General features: G+C 38.9%; 1 protein-coding gene across 7 annotated transcripts in view; it reads right to left on the bottom strand.

Moving 5' to 3' along the window:
* ARID1B (AT-rich interaction domain 1B) overlaps positions 1–18,977 on the bottom strand; it is a gene marked incomplete at its 5' end in the record, with an annotated part of 416,596 nt that overhangs the window by 126,061 nt on the left and 271,558 nt on the right. The gene's annotated exons all lie outside the window — the stretch shown is intronic.

Below are 18,977 nucleotides of genomic sequence, written 5' to 3'. Positions count from 1 at the left end.
AGAGTCAAGGTTATTGTTACTAGTTACACCACTGAGGACAGGCGACATCTGCTAAAGATTATGAAGGTAGGTTGAGAGAAGAGGAAGGAGGAAACTGTCTTCCACACTCTCATCAGAGTGAGAGGACAGAGCCTTTACTCTGCCTTCCTCATGGCTGTGGCACTAGGGCATGTGCCACGGCCCCCACCAGCAGGAGTCAGTACATCAGGGCAGGCCTGCCGCAATGGCTGGGCTCCCAGATCACTAAGTCTGTAAACCCAGGTGAGACCCGGAGCTAGGTGCTGAATGAGCCCTAAAGACTGAGAGGCAGGATAAAAGATATTTGTCTTGATAATCTAGGACTGAATACTGCAGAATGGGATCAGAAATACCAGGTTATGCTACTGCCTGCAAAGCATATTCAACACTAATTGACATCTTCCACTCATGCAATTTTATTAATGTTTACCTCACTGCTTACTACTGGGACTGCTAAAACTAGGGCTTTGGAAACTGGTGGAGGAAGATGCTTAGGATTTGAAGAATGAATCTAGACCAGGAAGTACAAAGGGGGCCAGGTAAAGCAGAGCTGGTTAGAGCTCTTCAGGGTACCCCAAAATGTCACAAAGCAAACTCAGAATCAGGATCCTAGACTCCTGGAAAGTTTATCTATTAACCATCTGTTATATAATTAACTTCTCTTTTATTAACAGCAAAATTGCCAATGATTAAAAAACGTTCTAAAGAAGAGCTGATGAAAATCTCACAAAAAAATGAATGTTACAGAAAAACAAAAATTTCTTATGCTAAGAAGAATAACATTTAAGTAAAATAGAGTAATCTTCAACGTCATATAACTGAGCTTATAAGTAAGAAACATTAATAGTAGCAGGTGACTGAAAATATCACCTCCTAGAAAAAGTATCATCTCCAAAATAAAATGGGGCAAACGGAACCACATTTTCAGAATTCAGAGAAAAAATATATAAACATCTCTACTTAGGGCACATGAGATGCATGATTTTGCACATGTTCAGCTGGTAAAACATTGTATTCAACTTGATTACTGGGTTCAACAATAGTTTGGTTTAGACTTTCAGAATTTTTTGTGAAGCCAGGTAGAAACAGAGGAAGATTATTAAGCAAGTAATATGCTACATACAATGTAGAAAGTATTCACACCTCAGCAATCAGGCAATTATCTGAGTTCCTGGAAACAAAACTTAAGCTAATAGATGTGTGCACATGCACACATGCAGAGGTGCTGAATGCTGAAAGGGACAACAGGACAGGATTCCACCCATTCCTCCCACCCCAGGCTGAATGCTGAGTTGCCTGACGTCTGCCCCCCACCTCACTGTCTCAGAGCCAGGGAGGGCGGGGGGTCTAGAAGAGTGGCTGGGTCCTGGGTAATTCTTAAAGTACCTGCCCCTAAGGCATTCCCTTCCTAACCTGATATAACCAATTCACAGAAGTGCAAAGGGACACACCTGTGGCCTCCAGGACATGGCAAGCTATGGCCTGAGCGCTAAAGTCAGACCCTACCTATTCCAGTTCCACCTGTAAGCCAAACATTTTTAAATGACTGAAAAAAAATCAAGAGTAATATTTTGTGATATACGAAAAATATTTGAAATTCAAATTTCAGTGTACATAACATCTTACCGGAACACAGTCACAGCCATTCCTTTTAAGTATTGTCTATGGCTGCTTTGGGGCCACAATGGAGACCTTGACAGAGACGGTAGCCCTCAAAGCCTAAAATATTTACTATCTGGCCCTTACAGAAAAAGTGTGCCGACCTGCGGTATCTAGTATAGCCTCTAATGCCTTTGCCTCTTCCTTGGGGGAAACAAAAGAAGGACAGGTCTCAGCTGAAATGCATGGTGACCCGTGTGTCAGGAATTATACAAGCTTCACCAAGAACAGGGACTGACTCCACATCTACACCCGCGTGGAAAACCTGAGTGGGAGCCACATAGAATTTTCCTCTTTAATGGTATCAGCCCCTGGTTAAGAGTGGGTGGTGGGCTCCATGTACAGATATGCTCTCTAATACCTAACAAATGTGTATCATGCATAAATAAGGGTCTATCACATAAGAATCAGTTGGGAGGAAATATGCTTTTCATGATTTCTTTAAAGAAAAAAAAATTGGTGGATAACTAGATATAAAATCATTATCTTCTATTATACTACAATACAGAATTCAACAGAAAAGACAACATAGATTCAGTTTTTTAAAAAATCACTATTTGAAGTTAAATAATTTTATGCAAATCTTTCTTCATAAAAAACCAAACTGTCACTTTGAAAATCTTAAAATTCTCTGCACTACCTATAAATTCCTTCCCTGTCCTCCCTTAAAATTCCATGTTATGGTTGAAAAAGTGACACGGATGGGTGTTAAGAGAGCTTCATTCAAGCTGCAAAGAAGGCATGAAAAACATTTCTGTTATTCAACAAGCTGATCGAAGAAATATCAAGAGAAAAATACAAAAAAGGTGGCTTTCTTAGTGTTCACAAGTCATCAGAATTTCAGTGCTGACTACGCCTCAGTGTAACAGAAGAGTAATAAAAAGATATAATTTCTATATTACTGTTATATACACACGTAACTTTTATATGTAAATTATAGAGAAATATTCCCGCCCTGCAGATACTTAGGGTATCCATATGTATAGCTATCTTAAAACGTTAATAAAAGAAGTTCAACAGTGGTTTAAACATTCAGCCTAGTTAACAAAGAAGCTCTGTAACGAATACCCCTCTAGAGGACGATTTAGTCAGCAGGGCACCAACTCTATTCTTCTTTTATAAGTACACTATCAAATCCATGATGCCTGTGAAGAACAGAGAAACCTTACTGCATCTCATTCTAACCAAGCCACCTTCAAGCTACAGTGCTTCCATTTATCTTGCTGGAAAGCTGGCAGGTAAGGTAATTGCAGGGAGGACTCTTTTAAGGGGCTGGAGTTCCCCTGCCCCACTGCATTCCTTACGTCCTTCCTCTTTATTGACGGAATGACTGGTAAGGCAATGACTTCACGGGCTCACGCATAGTAAATTCAATATTTTGCCATGACAATTTGATTTGGCAAAATCTTGCAATCAAGTTGGGTTTTCAATATCTGACATCACGCAGAATGCTGAATACTTTCCAGCACACCCAAAATAATACAACCCCTACTATCAGTGGTTAGTTTATATTTAGAAAATCAATGCCGTTTTTTGGAAAAGCTTCTTTTACTTTAAAATTTAATTTAAATGCAAGTTCCCTGCAAAGACTTTCCCCTCTGTAACCATCATCCTTCCACCCTCCGCCCATGTAAAATTTTCATTCTAACCCAAGTGACAAGTACAAGAGATTTCACTGTGCTTAGAACGAAATGCCACCGGGGAGCAATGACAATCCTATCAGACTCCGACAAGAGAAACACTTATGAATTAACATAGAGCACAAATATGTTCCTGATTGACATGATGGGATAGGGTGGGGGAGGGCAGTGACAGAGGAATGTATATAAGAACATGCCAGGAAGGAGCATAGGAGAAATTGTTAGAGATCTGCAAATATATAAAATAGACATACAACATTAAGTATAAATATGTCTGCATACTATGTATGATCCTCCCTAAAAATACTTTATGTTCATATATTATGACTTACTACATCTAGAGACATCTTTGGTTTTGATGGTAATCAATTTATCTGATAAGTTAGTTTACTAAAGAATAAATTCAGTCAATGCTGGTGATGTCTTACTGTCTTGAACTGGGAATAAGTTAGAAAATTTTACTCGTTTAATTAAATAAGTGGGTTTTTAAAAAAAGCAAATCAACTCCAAAATACTCTCAGCTATGGTTCTCAATACAATTAGTTGACAGTATTAGATCAGTCACTGGTAGAAAACTGCAAAGCATCACACACACTGGGCATCTCTTGCTCAGAAGTGCCCCAAGAGAGGATGAGGATAAACACTGAATTAGAAACAGAGAAGATATTTCAATCAATGAGACGAGTTCAGGTCTCTTGTTTAAGGATTTTAATACAATACAGTTAATGATTTCTCATTGTGACTTCCCATGGGCTTGAAGCACAGGTTAAAATGCCAGCTCAATGGTCTTTAAAAAAGTCTCTCAGTGATCTGCAAAAGCAGAAATAGTGTCTCTTCTCCTTTTTAGAATATTGAATATCAAATCCTGGCATGCAGTTTTTCTTTTTCTCTCTCCAATTAGACCCTAACTTTCTTAAGGCAGTGACTCCTCGTGCCAGGTCTGGTGTTAGAGAGGAGGATTTGACTGGTCACTGGTGAATGTCACTGAATTTATAAGCTCTACAGTAAAATACAGCTGCAAATACTGTACAAAGTAAGCCAGCACGTGCAAACATTTCTGAATATTTACCATAAATGCTCTAGTGGAAACGAATGAGATCGCTATTAAAATTTAACAATGAATTCTCGGCCCTCTGTTTCCAATTAGCATCCTGGAGGCCAAGCATCCAGCCTCAAGAGATGCTTAGCTCTCTGGAAACACACTGTAAAATCACTTCATACCCTCCAACCTTATTTTAGAACTATCACTTTAGACATGGGATACAAATACACCTGGAAGTTGGTATTAGAATTGAGCCAATAATTTGACTGACATATACACAAAAGGAAAAACCTCACAGTGACTGTTTAATTTCCATGGTGTTTGTAGGCTTCTTTTCAGCACAAACCCATGTAACAGTGTATTTCAAAGACGCCCACCAAAGTTCCTGCTGCTTTCATTTGTCTAGACAGCAAATGAGTTAAAAGCTTAGACTTCCTGTCTAAATGAATTAAAAAATGCAAAGGCACAGAAAGACAGAATCCACAAAGAAAATCCTTCCAAGCACTAATTTTTGGGCCTGCAAAGCATCTTCTTACAAAGTTATATATACCTCACTTTCTTCTTAAACATGTCCAAATAACAAATATTTATCTCTTCGTTATATGTGACAATATATACAATTCTTAGCCTTCATATGTATACGGTCAACTGGAAAAAAAATATTTGATCTTAATTTAAAAATAGTCACAAGCTCAACAAATGACAAATTCATATCCAAAGCCAGGGATAACACAAGGAAAATTAATGAGTCAGAATTCATTTTAAGGGAGGTAGCCAAGAACCATTTTGGGGGGAAATTACTTTCACCTGATTCATTTGCATTCTTTCTCAAGCAAAGATTCTATTATGGGTAGCTCTCATTTTAAAGGGACATATATAAGGATAATCAGCTAAACTGATACTTTACAAAAGCAGGACTCAGAGTTAAGCATACTATCATAAGCAAACATTTTTATAATGGTTATATTTCCTTTGATTTTAAAAAAATTCACACCTAAAATAAAAGCTGTCCTCAAAGGTCCTTGGGTTAGAACCCCTGATATGAAATGTGCTGCCATTCTAAATTTAGAAGTGGTGAACAATGTAAGTATGAAATATGCATCATGTAAGGGAATTTTTCTCCATTGCACAGGCCTCAGGGGGATCCTAAATTATTCTGTTTTTGAACTCTGCCCAGGGAGAGTCTCTGCTCTTCCACTATTAACAGCAGACATTATGTAGACCAGGAATAACAACACATAGACCCGTAACCACAGTATGGGCAGTCTTAAACTTAAAAATAATTTGGTAAGAAAATGTATTTTACAGTTATCTTTTGGTTGTATGGAATTTGGGATCAACACTGTCCTCTTGGTTACGATCCTAGGCTACCCTTTCAGGTGATAATGATGACGCTCGTGATCATGATGATTTGATTTTTAGCCCTAACAATTGTGACTACCATTCTCCATAGCAGAGATATTATGTACATTTTCTTTCACGAGGAGACTACAGCACCTTGTGAGCTCCAGTCCATTGTTCCTACCAGGCAAAATGTTTTTTAACTGATTTCATTGTCCAGAAGAGCCAGGACCCTTGCCGACCTCAAGTCAAGGCCCAAATCAGTGCTGAAAACACTAAAAAAGACTCACATATGAATAACTGCTGGCCCTTTGTTATTCTAAGGGCAATAGCATCTTAAAGAATATACTAATTAATACAAATGACAGACTACTGGGGGAAAATAAAACTATATAATAAAGTGAGAATACTGAATACTTTGGGGAGAGATATTTGTACTGAGTCTTACCCTTAGGCAGGCATGCCCTCTCTAAGGTTAGCAGATGGAGCTGTGGGGTGGGTAGGTGGGAAGCAGTAGGAGAAAAAAGGTGGAAGACGGTTTTTACATGTGGATGACGTTTTATGTTTAAGTTGGCCTGTATAGGTGATCTTGTACACTTAAATGTCCTCCTTTCATGGAGTCTCAATGAAAAGAGACAAACAGCTAAACAGAAATTCTAAGAAAAAGCGAACTAACAAGTTGTGGAATAAAGAATGGTACGTCTTCAGCCAGCACACATCTGCCCAGGGGCTGCTGTCTGACACAGGTCCAGACTAGGAGTGAAGGTGTGCCCTGTGGACAAGTGGAGGGCAGAGAGAACAATGTGTGAAGGCAAAAAGAACTAAGGGAGGCCACGCCCCTTGGGAATGGTGAGGAGATGAGGGAGGCTGGAAAAGCAGAGCGAGAGAGGATGAGGCTGAAGAGGCAGTTGTGAATGACTTCCTATGCCCAGGCCAAGGAATGTGGGCTTACAGTTTTAGGAACTAGGGGGCCAACAGAGGTCTAAAAGGTGAGTTTTAATATTATCAAACAAACAGACAAAAAAATACAGTGGGTGCCACATGAGAATTGTTAAACGTTTTAAAGCCAAACCCCCCCCCCTTGTTTTCAAATGTTTATGAACAAAGAATGCTTTAAACGTGATTAAAATGACAGGTACCATTCAAAAATAAATTTGTAAAACTTAAAAAAAAATCTATATATTTTTAGGGCTTCCCTGGTGGCGCAGTGGTTGAGAGTCCGCCTGCCGATGCAGGGGACACGGGTTCGTGCCCCGGTCTGGGAGGATCCCACATGCCACGGAGCAGCTGGGCCCGTGAGCCATGGCCGCTGAGCCTGTGCGTCCGGAGCCCGTGCTCCGCAACGGGAGAGGCCACAACAGTGAGAGGCCCGCGTACCACAAAAAACAAACAAACAAACAAACAAAAAAAAAACGGTATATTTCTATCACTCTATACAATTTAACAAGTAAATGAACAAAAACAAAAAGTGCCTAAATAACTATAGTCCAGGTTAAATATTAGTGTGCTTTCTAACTGCAATAGTTTCACGAGTCTACAGTCATCCTATTCCTTTCATTTATATGTAAGAATTAACGGATAAAATGAATTGAAGGGTAATAGCCTTTACCCTTAAAACAGCACAACAGTGTCTAAAAACTAATTATGAGTAACATAATTTAACAGATTATGTTCTTTAACTATATATTCTATTCCAAACCGGTGACTCTGAAGACATTTAGTTACAAAGGAGGAAAATCCGCTCATGACATGCAGGGGCAGGGACGTGGGTTTATGGGTTGGTGCTTTACAAATATCAATGCCAGGTATGAAACTATAAGTATGAATGACCCACGTGCTTTGAAAGCAAATTGACAAACTAACAAGATCCGTAAATATGTAAGATTTAGAGTTTGTCTACTGATATGAGGTCTTATTGCTAAAAGTACATCGTAAATCTTTATGGCAGAAAAGCAATCAACACCAACTTTTTTGCATCTCTCATGGTAAAAAACAAAACCAAAAAACCGACTATTGTTTACCTAGAAGTACAATGCTTAGCACATAGAAATTCTGAAAATAAAACTTAAAAAGGCATGAACCCTCAGGAGACATCTATTTCTTCAGTATATAGCAATGAAATACTTTAAAATAGTAAGACGTATAGGAACTGCAAATAAATTAACAACTTAAAAAAAACAAAAACAGAAAAAAACACAACTCACAAATTGTACCACGTCTACATGGAATAAAGGGAAGTTCTGTCATAGAATACTACTAAAACTTCATTTTTTGACATTTTCCACAGTCACGTTGAGCCCTATGAACACATATACTTGTTCTACACCCTTCACTGGAGTTTTAAAACCTTTTGTTTTGAAGTGACTTTAGACTTACCCAAAAGTGGCAAAGACAGTACTGACTGTTCTTTCACTCAGTTTCCCTTAAAGTTAACATTTTACATAGTAACCATGGCATGTTTATCAAAACTATGAACTTGACATCGGTACAATACTATTAATGAAACACAGACTTAATTTGCATTTTACCAGCCTTGCCAGTAATGTCTGTCTTTTGTTCCAGGACCCAATCCAGGATACATGTCACATTTATTCACCTTGTCTTCTTAGTCTCCTCCAATCCGTGACAATTTCTCAAATCTTTCCTTGTTTTTCACAACCACGACACATTGGAAGAGCATTCCTGAGGTATTTTGTAGAATGTCCTTCAATTTGCGTCTGTTTAGTGCTTTCTCATGGTTAGGCTGGGTTATAGATTTTGGGGAAGAATACCACAGAAGTGAAACCTCCTTCGCAAAGCAACATATAGGGGTATGACATCAACACAACTTAGTACAGGTGATGTTGACTTGGATCACCTGGTTAAGGTGCTGTGTGCCAGGTTCCTCCACTGTCAAGTAGCTCTTTTGTCCTTTCCACGCTCTGTTCATGAGGAGGGAGTCACTGAACCCAGCCACACCCAAGGGAGGCCAATTAAGTTCCACCTCTTGGAGGAGGCTTATCAAAGAATTAGTGCATATGTGTTAAAACCACACAGTAATTAGTACATATTTGGGGGGATATATTTGCAACTATGCACGTATCTGTTTCACCTTCAAGTTTTGCCTGCTAATTTTAGTATTTATCAGTCGATCTTGCCTGCAGCATTACTCTAGCGTTCTAATAGTGTTGATTTTCTATTTCCTTCGTTCCTTTTACATTACCTGGAATTCTTATGTAGGAGGAGATGTCCTGTCTCCATTCATTTTTACATGGTCAAGACAATTGTCTTATACATTTTTCTGGTGCAGCTTAAGTTCCTTTATGATGATTAGGTGATACTCTTCTCGACACTAAATGGTAGTAGTACTTCCCATCGAGATTTCATGATCATAAAATACGGGAGAGAGAAAAGTATGCACTCTTTGCTTTTCCAGACACAGCTAGTGGAATATAACTTAGTATAACCAGTTCGGACAACAATTCGTAAGCATCTTGTAAAGCTAAAGATGCACCTATCTTATGACCCAGAATGTCCACTCCTAGGTTTATACACTGGCACGTGCACATACATACAAGCATAGTAGCATTGTTTCAGTATTGTAATAGCAAAAAAAAAAAAAAAAAAGAAGACAATCTGAGTTTCTAGCAATATAAAATCAAGAGATATATTCAGAAAATGCGATACCATACAGCAATGAAACTGAATGAGCTAGAACTAAAAATGTTAATAGGAAGCTCACAAACAATACTGATAGAAAACTGACCAAAAATCTCAACGTAGCAATACTGAACTAATACAGAAGAGATGGAACCAAAGAAAGTAGTGGACTGTTAAGCTGGTAGTGGAAATTCAAAGTCTAGAGCAGCAGCAGTTAAGCTCAGAACAGGTAACAAGAGTGGGAGCAGCACTCTCTACGGATTCGAGGGGAGAACAAAACGACCCTCTGCACTGTCCACTCACTTAAGCCCCACTTCCCTCCAAGAGCCGTCCATTACCATCCTGGTGAAGTCTCCCCCGACATCTACAGCACCAGAATGAGCTACACAGCTCCTTCCTCTAGGATCCCACATCGTATTTATCAACTACAGAACTTCCCGTGTTGAGTTTGAATGAATTGTTAGCATCTGCTACAATGCAAACTCTGGAGTAGGACCACTTACATTCAAACTTCGGCTTTGACACTGACCCTGACCGTGGGCAACATACTTAAACCTTTCTGTGCCTCACTCTCCTCATCTATAAAATGGGGGGAAATACTAGTATCTGTGAAAAAGAGTTGTTTTGAGAATTAAATGAGAAGTTATACGTAAAAGAATTAGCCCAGTAGGATCTCCGTAAGTGCGAGCTATTATTATTATTATTATTTTTGTTTGTTTGTTTGCGGTACGCGAGCCTCTCACTGTTGTGGCCCCTCCCGTTGCGGAGCGCAGGCTCAGCGGCCATGGCTCACGGGCCCAGCCACTCCGCGGCATGTGGGATCCTCCCGGACCGGGGCACGAACCTGCCTCTCCTGCATCGGCAGACGGACTCCCAACCACTGCGCCATCAGGGAAGTCCTATTATCATTATTAACCATAAGGGAGAGGCAGGGGGTTAGAGAGCCCGAACCGTGTGTCACTGGGGATACAGTGCAAGACAGCAGTGTTACCGGAAGGAAGTGGCTGAAGAGTGAAGAGGAAGGGAAATGTGCCCTCCCCATGCTTCCTGATCCCAGGGGGTCCCGGTGAGGGCTCTGTAGGCCCTAGGGGAACCAAGTCGAGCAAGAGTTAGGAATCCGGTTATAAAAACGGAAACCCAGACGGTAGCAACCAAAGAGAAGGGAAATTATGTGTAGAAGAGGTAGGTTTTTTTGTTTTGTTTTTGTTTTTCAGGTGTCCGCTCCATCATTCATAAGCTCTTTAATGAGTAAGACAAAGACCGCCTGCACTGTTTATGAACACAGGTTTTCAACAATAATCCTATCAATGAAGTTATAACAAATATTTGAGTACTGGAAAGTGGTTAAGAAAAACACCCATCATGACTCACTATTTAAGAATCACAAATGCAAAAGTATTACCACAGAGAGACCATTATGCTGTAGAAGAAAGAGTGCTGGCTGTAAGAGGAGTTTAAGGCTTGAGGCCGCCACTGATCAGCTGTGAACAAGACAATCTAAACTTTTATTCAGTTGTAAAATGGGGATTATCATGTTTATTATCTCAATGAGTTAATATAATGAATAAAGCAAATGATATGGAAATTGTGAAGAATATCACTTTTAAAACATAAGATATTATTTCCTGAGGCTAATTTATATATTAGATACAAGATTCAAATCACTCGTTTTAAAGAATAAGTCAGAAATATAATAACAATGAAATAAATACTAAGGCCATATCAATTCAAATCACAATCTCCTTCCTTAAATTCATATCACCCTTTGTATTAATGCCAAAAAATGTTGTTTCATTTCTTCAGTATTAAAAATCTGAAGGAAGTTTTAAATTATCTTGTTAAACACAGAAAGAGTCTAATAGCTTCAATAACAGAAAGTGTTTTTATATTTCCATAGGAATCATTTTTTTTTTTTTTTTTTTTTTTTTTTTTTTTTTTTTTTTTTTTTTTTTTGTGCGGTAGGCGGGCCTCTCACTGTTGTGGCCTCTCCTGTTGCGGAGCACAGGCTCCGGACGCACAGGCTCAGCAGCCATGGTTCAGGGGCCAAGCCGTGCCGCAGCATGTGGGATCTTCCCGGACCGGGGCATGAACCCGTGTCCCCTGCATTGGCAGGCGGACTCTCAACCACTGCGCCACCAGGGAAGCCCTCCATAGGAATCATTTTTAAGATGCCTGAATTTTTTAGAAAAAAGTAGAGAATCCAGAATTTTTTCTTTACATGATTAGCCTGACTAGATTACAGATGGAAATGCTGTGTAAAGGCTATTTTTATACTTTAAAGTGAAATTCAATACATGCAACACTCCCCCCAAAGTCACTTAAAAACATGCATTTTTCTCATTTTCAGTTATGATTTACAGACTCACTCAGATGAGAGGCTGTTTTCAACTTTGTACAGGGGCAGCTGGTCACTCAACACCTCAAGCGCTAGCACTAACGGGCAGTTTTACATAACAAATCTTCCTAAGAGCATATAACCATTTTATAATATATTACTTCAAAACTACTTCTTGAAAGGCGGTGGTTATAAACCTATTCAGGGTTTCAGACAGAAACTTCTAATACCAATAATAATAACGATGATGATGATGACAGGAGCAGTGAAAAAGGGCCTGAGTCAGGTCTTGAAGTCCAGCATGTTTCACACTCAACCACACTACCTCCCAACAGAGCCATCTGTATGCTAGGCAAGGGTATGAGGTACTGTACCTCACACGTACAGGTTAATTATCCTGTTGCTTGGAGCATGTTCCCAGGCCAACCAGAAGAATAGAGTTTTCTCTGATGACTACTTTAAGTGGTCTCAAAGCAGGCATAAACAAATTAAGATACAGGATTCTGAAAGGCAGGAGGGTAAAATTCACATTTCCTTAGCCTTCTAAAACCTTTGAACAAGGGAGACACCCAAATAACCCGACTTGCAAGCCCATCACATTGCTGCATTGCTCTTTATCCCAGTAAATCATAAGTTTTGAAATAAAATTGGACTTACACTCACTCTTCATCAACCTAAAAATCCCTGGAAAGTGCCATGAAGCCTCCTTCTGAATCTCTACATCTTATTCCCCTCCTCTAATGACTTGCTTTTAAAATGCATCTATTAGATGTTAGTTTTCTCTTGAATATTTGTATTGTATTGGGGGTGGGAGCTTGCAGGGAATCAGGCTCTAGAACCCCAATGCTAGCTGCTCTCTCACTGACTCGGAGGACTCAGGCAAGCGATGGAGTCCCATCAGCCGCCACCTCTCACCCGCACACAGTACAGGGACAACAGAAGTAATGACCTCACAGTGCTGGGTGGGGTTAAATGAGGTAAATGCTCTGCATAAAGCACTAAGCATGCTGCCTGGCACCAGATAAGTGCTCATTAAATATTTACTGTAATGTAGGTATACAGTAATAGCGTAGCAGTTAAAAGCATAAATTCTGGAGTAAGAGCAGTTTGAAATCAAGTCCCGGCTCCATCGTTTCTTCACCTAATCCTGGGTAAGTTACTTAACTTCACTGAGCCTCAGATTCACCATCTAAAATAGGGGGGAAGGGGGCTTCCCTGGTGGCGCAGTGGTTGGGAGTCCGCCTGCCGATGCAGGGGACGCGGGTTCGTGCCCTGGTCCGGGAAGATCCCACATGCCGTGGAGCGGCTGGGACCGTGAGCCATGGCCGCTGAGCCTGCGCGTCCGGAGCCTGTGCTCCGCAACGGGAGAGGCCACAGCAGTGAGAGGCCCGGGTACCGCAAAAAAAAAATAAATAAATAAAATAAAATAAAATAGGGGGGAAGTATTAACAATGCCATGATGAGGATTAAATATAATTATGAAAAATAAGTATTAAGCATATAGTAAATGTTCAATAAATAGTTGCTATGTATATAAATGCATATATACACATATAACCATGCACACATTTCAAATATGTACGTTTTATAAAAGGCCCTGTTTATAATGTAAAATGCATTTTGAATACAGAATAAAGAATTTACAAATGACTTCTGGAAAAATATCTCACTTATAAGATGGATGAGTAAACAGCAGTGGCATGAAGGTATCCTTCTGTTCTTTAACAAATACTTAACAGATAATAATGTGTGTGTTAGGAAAATAGTATAATATTAATTGTTAACATAACTAAGTAAAACAGCCTTTGGCATTTCTATAAAATGTAGTGTCACCAATTATAAACACCGCACAAGAAAGAGGGCACTGACTGGAAAAGGTAATCAGCCCAGGTTGTGAAGTCTTGGTTCAAATCCGCGCCATCAGTTCTTAGTGGTGTGAATTAGGCAAGTGAATTAATATCCCAAAGCCTCAGTTTCTTCACCTATAAAATGCATCTGACTCAAAGAGGCTGAAAGAACTAAATGAGTTTAATCAAGAATCCATTTAATAAATATTAGCCATCATGAGTTTGATTTTTATCACGTCACATAGTATTCAGATAAATTTAAAACAATATTTCTTGTTCACATCTAGAAAACTAGATGTTAAAATGGCAAAAAACTAGAAACCACCTAAATATAAATTTACTAGTGGGCTATCTAAAAATACATTATAATTATTAGAAATATATTTTAAATAATGTAGTTTTTATTTAAAAGACTGTTGAGTGAAAATCAGTAGTAACAGCTGAAAAACAACTACCAGTATCTAATTTATGTGAAACAGTGGAAAATATTTCACGAACATATACATTTATGTATACATGTAAAATATGTGTGTGCGCATATATATTTTTAACCCTTGATGCTCAATAAAATTTTAACAGTGGTTATTTTTATGTGATTGGATCTGGGAGGATTTTCTCTTTCTTCCTTGTACCTGAGCAGTTATTTTAATAAATGCTGAAGTTTCTCGTGAAAGAAATAAAACAAAAGGCAAACCTACAGATTTCAACAGTCTTTAACAAAAGTCCATTTAAAAGACGGGAAATAGCTGAATAGTAGCAGCATTTAATCATATTAGTATTTTCAGAATAGATGTTAAAACTTAATGCAAAAGTATATGGTAATGAAATAACAAGACAAAGTTGGACAAATAAAAATTATGCTCATATGCATACTTTTCACATTTTATCAGGCTAAGGTATTTTAATAAAATTTTCCTCATGGTCTTCATTAGCAAGTCTGTTTGTACATACTTGAGTGAGATGGCGGAGGAAAACTTTAAAAATCAAATTTTAGGCAAACGGAACAAAGCAAAAATACAAATACTGATTTTAATAGTATGGTCTTAGGATACAGCAGGCCCCAGCCTGACAACACAACTGCTAAAAGTGATGAACACTCAACATACACAGACACAGGCACTCTTAGTTAAATGGGTTCCACAGAGTTGGTTCCCCACAGAAGCTGGCACCTTGAACCCAAGGAGTCTCAGAAGAAACAGAAGTCACATGTCTATCAATATTTTAGACAGAATCTAATACAATTGTAAGTCTGTCATTGTTGGCAACACTGAAGAAGTAGAACCAGTTAACAGGAAACACTGAACACCACTGCTTCAGGCTTCTGTCTTCTATGGTCTAAATAACTCCATACAGAACACTGCCATCAAGGGTCTCGTTGTAAGAGCTGCATGTTTAAAATTATTGATTTCCTTTTACTTCCAAAGAAAACTACAATTTTAAACACAATTCTCTTTGTGAATCGATGCTTTTAAATCTATTTCATTTGGAAATTGTAAAAGAAAGCAAGCTAAACACAGTCTTAAAGTATCAAAATGGAGTTTAAGTAATAAGCCAAGTATAAGATTATAACCAGAGGTAAATTTGTTCTACTGAGCTCACTTTAACTTCTAGACTGAGTAACCACATGTGACTGTTTAGGAGTGCCACAATGGTCCACCCGTTTGTAGAATGTGATATGACTTTCTATGATTTGTCCTAGTGTTGAATATACCTGTCTCTTCTTGCCTTTCTGTATGCTATTCTCTTCTGAATTTTCTTCAACACTGCCAAGTAGATAAGACATCGTATTAAGGAAAAGATGGATTTTGGCTCTGAGAATAAAAGCAATATATTTTTAAAGCATGTATATAAAGATTGGTGAAAACTACTTATGAATTAAATAAAAGAGGAGTGAAGGAAAAATGTAAAACTACAACAAGCATAGCAATCTGTTATGAGCTGAATGAGTGCCAGTTTGTGGGCCTCGGGGCTCGGTAGGATTTCTCTGTACAGTGCCAAACTCCAACAATATTGTTATGGTTAGAAAGGAATTTCTCACAAGAGCTAACAAAGGCAGAAGGTCATAAATAAACCCAGCAGGATTGCCTTGTCAGTTCTCATTATTAGCGCTGCAGGCACTTGCTTTTCTGTGGGCTTCTTACAGGTTCATTTAAGTGTAAGAGTTCCTCCTTGAAAATTCAGATACTCATAAATAAAATGGTTCTTAATCCAGCAAAGAAAAATACTTGAAAAGTAAGTACGAAAATAAGTAAGCAAGTAAATAAATATAGAAAGGACAGAAACACGGCCAATGGCAGAGCTTAGCCTGGCATTTCCGAGAGCCGGAGCACCTTCGCTCCTGGCCTTCGCAGCCCAGCAGTGACCAACAGGATGCTCTGCTTTCTCACCACAATAACAGTCTGCAGAATTCTATCTGGGCAGGAAGTGAAGCTGAGCTCCTAAACTGAGGCTGACATGTGTTATAAACTGAGGGAAGCACAGCTGTGTGATCATTACTGCAATTATGAAGTGACATTTAGCGTTAACTTTACTTTACTGAGGATTTTTCACTAGTAACAAAAGAAGGAGGTACAAATCCACTAATGACAGAGATGCTGGTTTTTAGCAATTAAAAAATAGGAATGTATTATTGGGTCTCTAAAGATAAACATTACCGTTTGCATAAGGCAAATCTACATCTTAAGAGCTCTTATCAATGCCTCTTAATAGAACAGAAGATTTAGTTTTGTAATATTTAAAAAATGAGATGTAAACCTCAATTCTTTCTTAATTTTAAGTCCTTGTATTCTAAGAAGGGCTGAGAACATCAAACTTCCAATTATCCCAATACACATATTAATTCAACAGAGAAAAAAATCTGATAAACTTGATTCCATTTACTAACTCAAATGAAGACATATTTTTCTTCAGCAACAACAACAAAAATATATTTCATGGTGTCATTTATTTTCTTTAAAAGGAAAAATAAGTATCTTTAAGTAATATTAACAAAGGAGAAATATATCAGAAAACAAAATAGAAAATAAAAATCCTCAGTAGTGCCACTATTTAGAGCTAACCAAATTCTAACCTTTTGCCATATTTCTTTCTAGTCTCTTTTCTTAAGAAGAGCAAAACAGCATATCTTTTTTTAAAATTTATTTATTTATTTATTTTTGGCTGCATTGGGTCTTCGTTGCTGCCCACAGGCTTTCTCTAGTTGCGGCGAGTGGGGGCTACTCTTCGTTGCAGTGCGTGGACTTCTCATTGCGGTGGCTTCCCTTGTTGTGGAGCACGGGCTCTAGGTGTGCGGGCTTCAGTAGTTGCAGCACTTGGGCTCAGTAGCTGTGGTTCACAGGTTCTAGAGAGCAGGCTCAGTAGTTGTGGCGCACGGGCTTAGTTGCTCCGCAGCATGTGGGATCTTCCCAGACCAGGGCTCGAACCTGTGTCCCCTGCATTGGCAGGCGGATTCTTAACCACTGTGCCACCAGGGAAGCCCCAAAACAGCGTATCTCTAAGCACAATGTGTATACAAAAATAAATAAGGCACCAACTGACCTGTCATCCTCTATCAAAAAAAATGAACATTTTTTCCCCAGCTGATTTTCAGTTTTATAATTTGTGAAGTTTTTATGTAATTGTAAATTTTAAAAATTCTCAGTGTCCCACATCACCCCCTTTAAGAGAATAATTAAAGTTTCCAAGAGTAGAAAGTTGTTCTCAGAGGCTAGGATGCTGGAATACCAATTTGTGCAGTTACTTAGTCAGTTATAGAAACTCGGCTATTAAGTGCAGGTGTGTTATAAAGAAAGGTATGTTTGCAGAATTACTTTTCACTGGCTTGCAGCCTCTCATTACCTACCACTCATGATTATTAGTGTCAAGCTGATGTTTAATTCTTCACAGAGAAATTTCTCCATGTTTGCTTTAGATACTGGCAATTGGTCTATGTTCTCAGCATTCACAGCGGATTGCCCTTGACTAGCATAACATCACTGGTACAAGGAACATGAATAAATGCTGTAAAGAGAGTAGTTTAAATGTCCAACAGTGGTAAGAAACCAAAACAGGCCTTACTTTACATTGGTGGGGAAAGGTGGGTTTTTCTAGAGAATATTTCTGAAGCAGCTAAGTTACTACATTAACTGTAGCCTGTATAAGAAATCTGTGGTGTTAAACCTGCAGTGGACTGCAAACATCATATTACATTTTTCGATTAGTAGCTTTATAACCACGTAGCCCATGGTGGACAATATTAGGCCATAAAGAGTTCTCAGGAACTTACTACTGAATATTCTGTCAACAGTAATAAATAGTAAAAACAAGGGTCCCAAATCTGACACACTTAGGACATGAATAGTATATAAAAAAATAAAAGGACCTATTTTTAGACTTCAACAGCTAACTCATGCTAGTATTAACCAAACGAGACTTCACCAATTCTTAAGAGTTGTTAGGGCTCATATCCAGTATTTCAGGTACAAATGTGTTATAAGATAAATAATAAAACGTGGGGAGAGCGAAGTTTGACTCCCTTGGAAGAGAAACACTTAAGATGGATTGTTATGAGCTGCACAGAATTTTCAGAACTAAACAAAGTCATAGTAAACATAGTAAACATTTACTCCTATCCTGCGTTTTTAAAATGTGAAACTGAGGTCCAGAGAGGCTAAATTATTTATATCAAAACTACACACAGGCTCTATAGACACAGACTACGTTAGAATGCAGGTTTCTAGGTACCTTCGTTAAAACGTTACTGCTGACGCTGTTAACTTCACTCAAGATTTCAAAGGACAGAGTGTGCGCGCGCGCACGCGTCACTGCTCACGAGAGCGCGCATATATCTACTTAAGCGTATTTTCTTTTTTAAAAAAATTAATTAATTAATTAAATTTATATTTGGCTGTGTTGGGTCTCCGTGTCTGTGCGAGGGCTTTCTCTAGTTGTGGCAAGCGGGGGCCACTCTTTATCGCGGTGCGCGGGCCTCTCACTATCGCGGCCTCTCGTTGTGGACCACAGGCTCCAGACGCGCAGGCCCAGCGGCCATGGCTCACGGGCCCAGGTGCTCCGTGCCATGTGGGATCTTCCCAGACCAGGGCTCGAACCCGTGTCCCCTGCATTGGCAGGCAGATTCTCAACAACTGCACCACCAGGGAAGCCCCTACTTAAGTGTATTTTCTAAGTTATTATTTCACACTATGTATCTAGGTACCTGCCTCTATCTCAAAATCTCTTGTTTCACTTAGTGATAAGGATATGACTTTGTCAGTGATAAAAGGAAGAACAACATGCAAAACCATGTAGCAGAGATGTCCCAGGATGCACAATAGTAGGACAGTTTAATAGATCCTTGGGTGATTCAAAACAAATCTTTCATTTTCTAATTTGTACCCTTAGGTGAGCCTCACAGAATGTTTTCTCTCATTCTCTAATTTCTTGTTCACTCCATCTCCTTGTGGGTGAATCACACCAGC

Source organism: Mesoplodon bidens, assembly GCF_964165515.1.
Source record: "Mesoplodon bidens genome assembly, chromosome: 12".
NCBI lineage: Eukaryota > Metazoa > Chordata > Mammalia > Artiodactyla > Ziphiidae > Mesoplodon > Mesoplodon bidens.
Note: the sequence above shows the minus strand (reverse complement) of the source record. Positions and strands in the feature narration are given on the sequence as shown.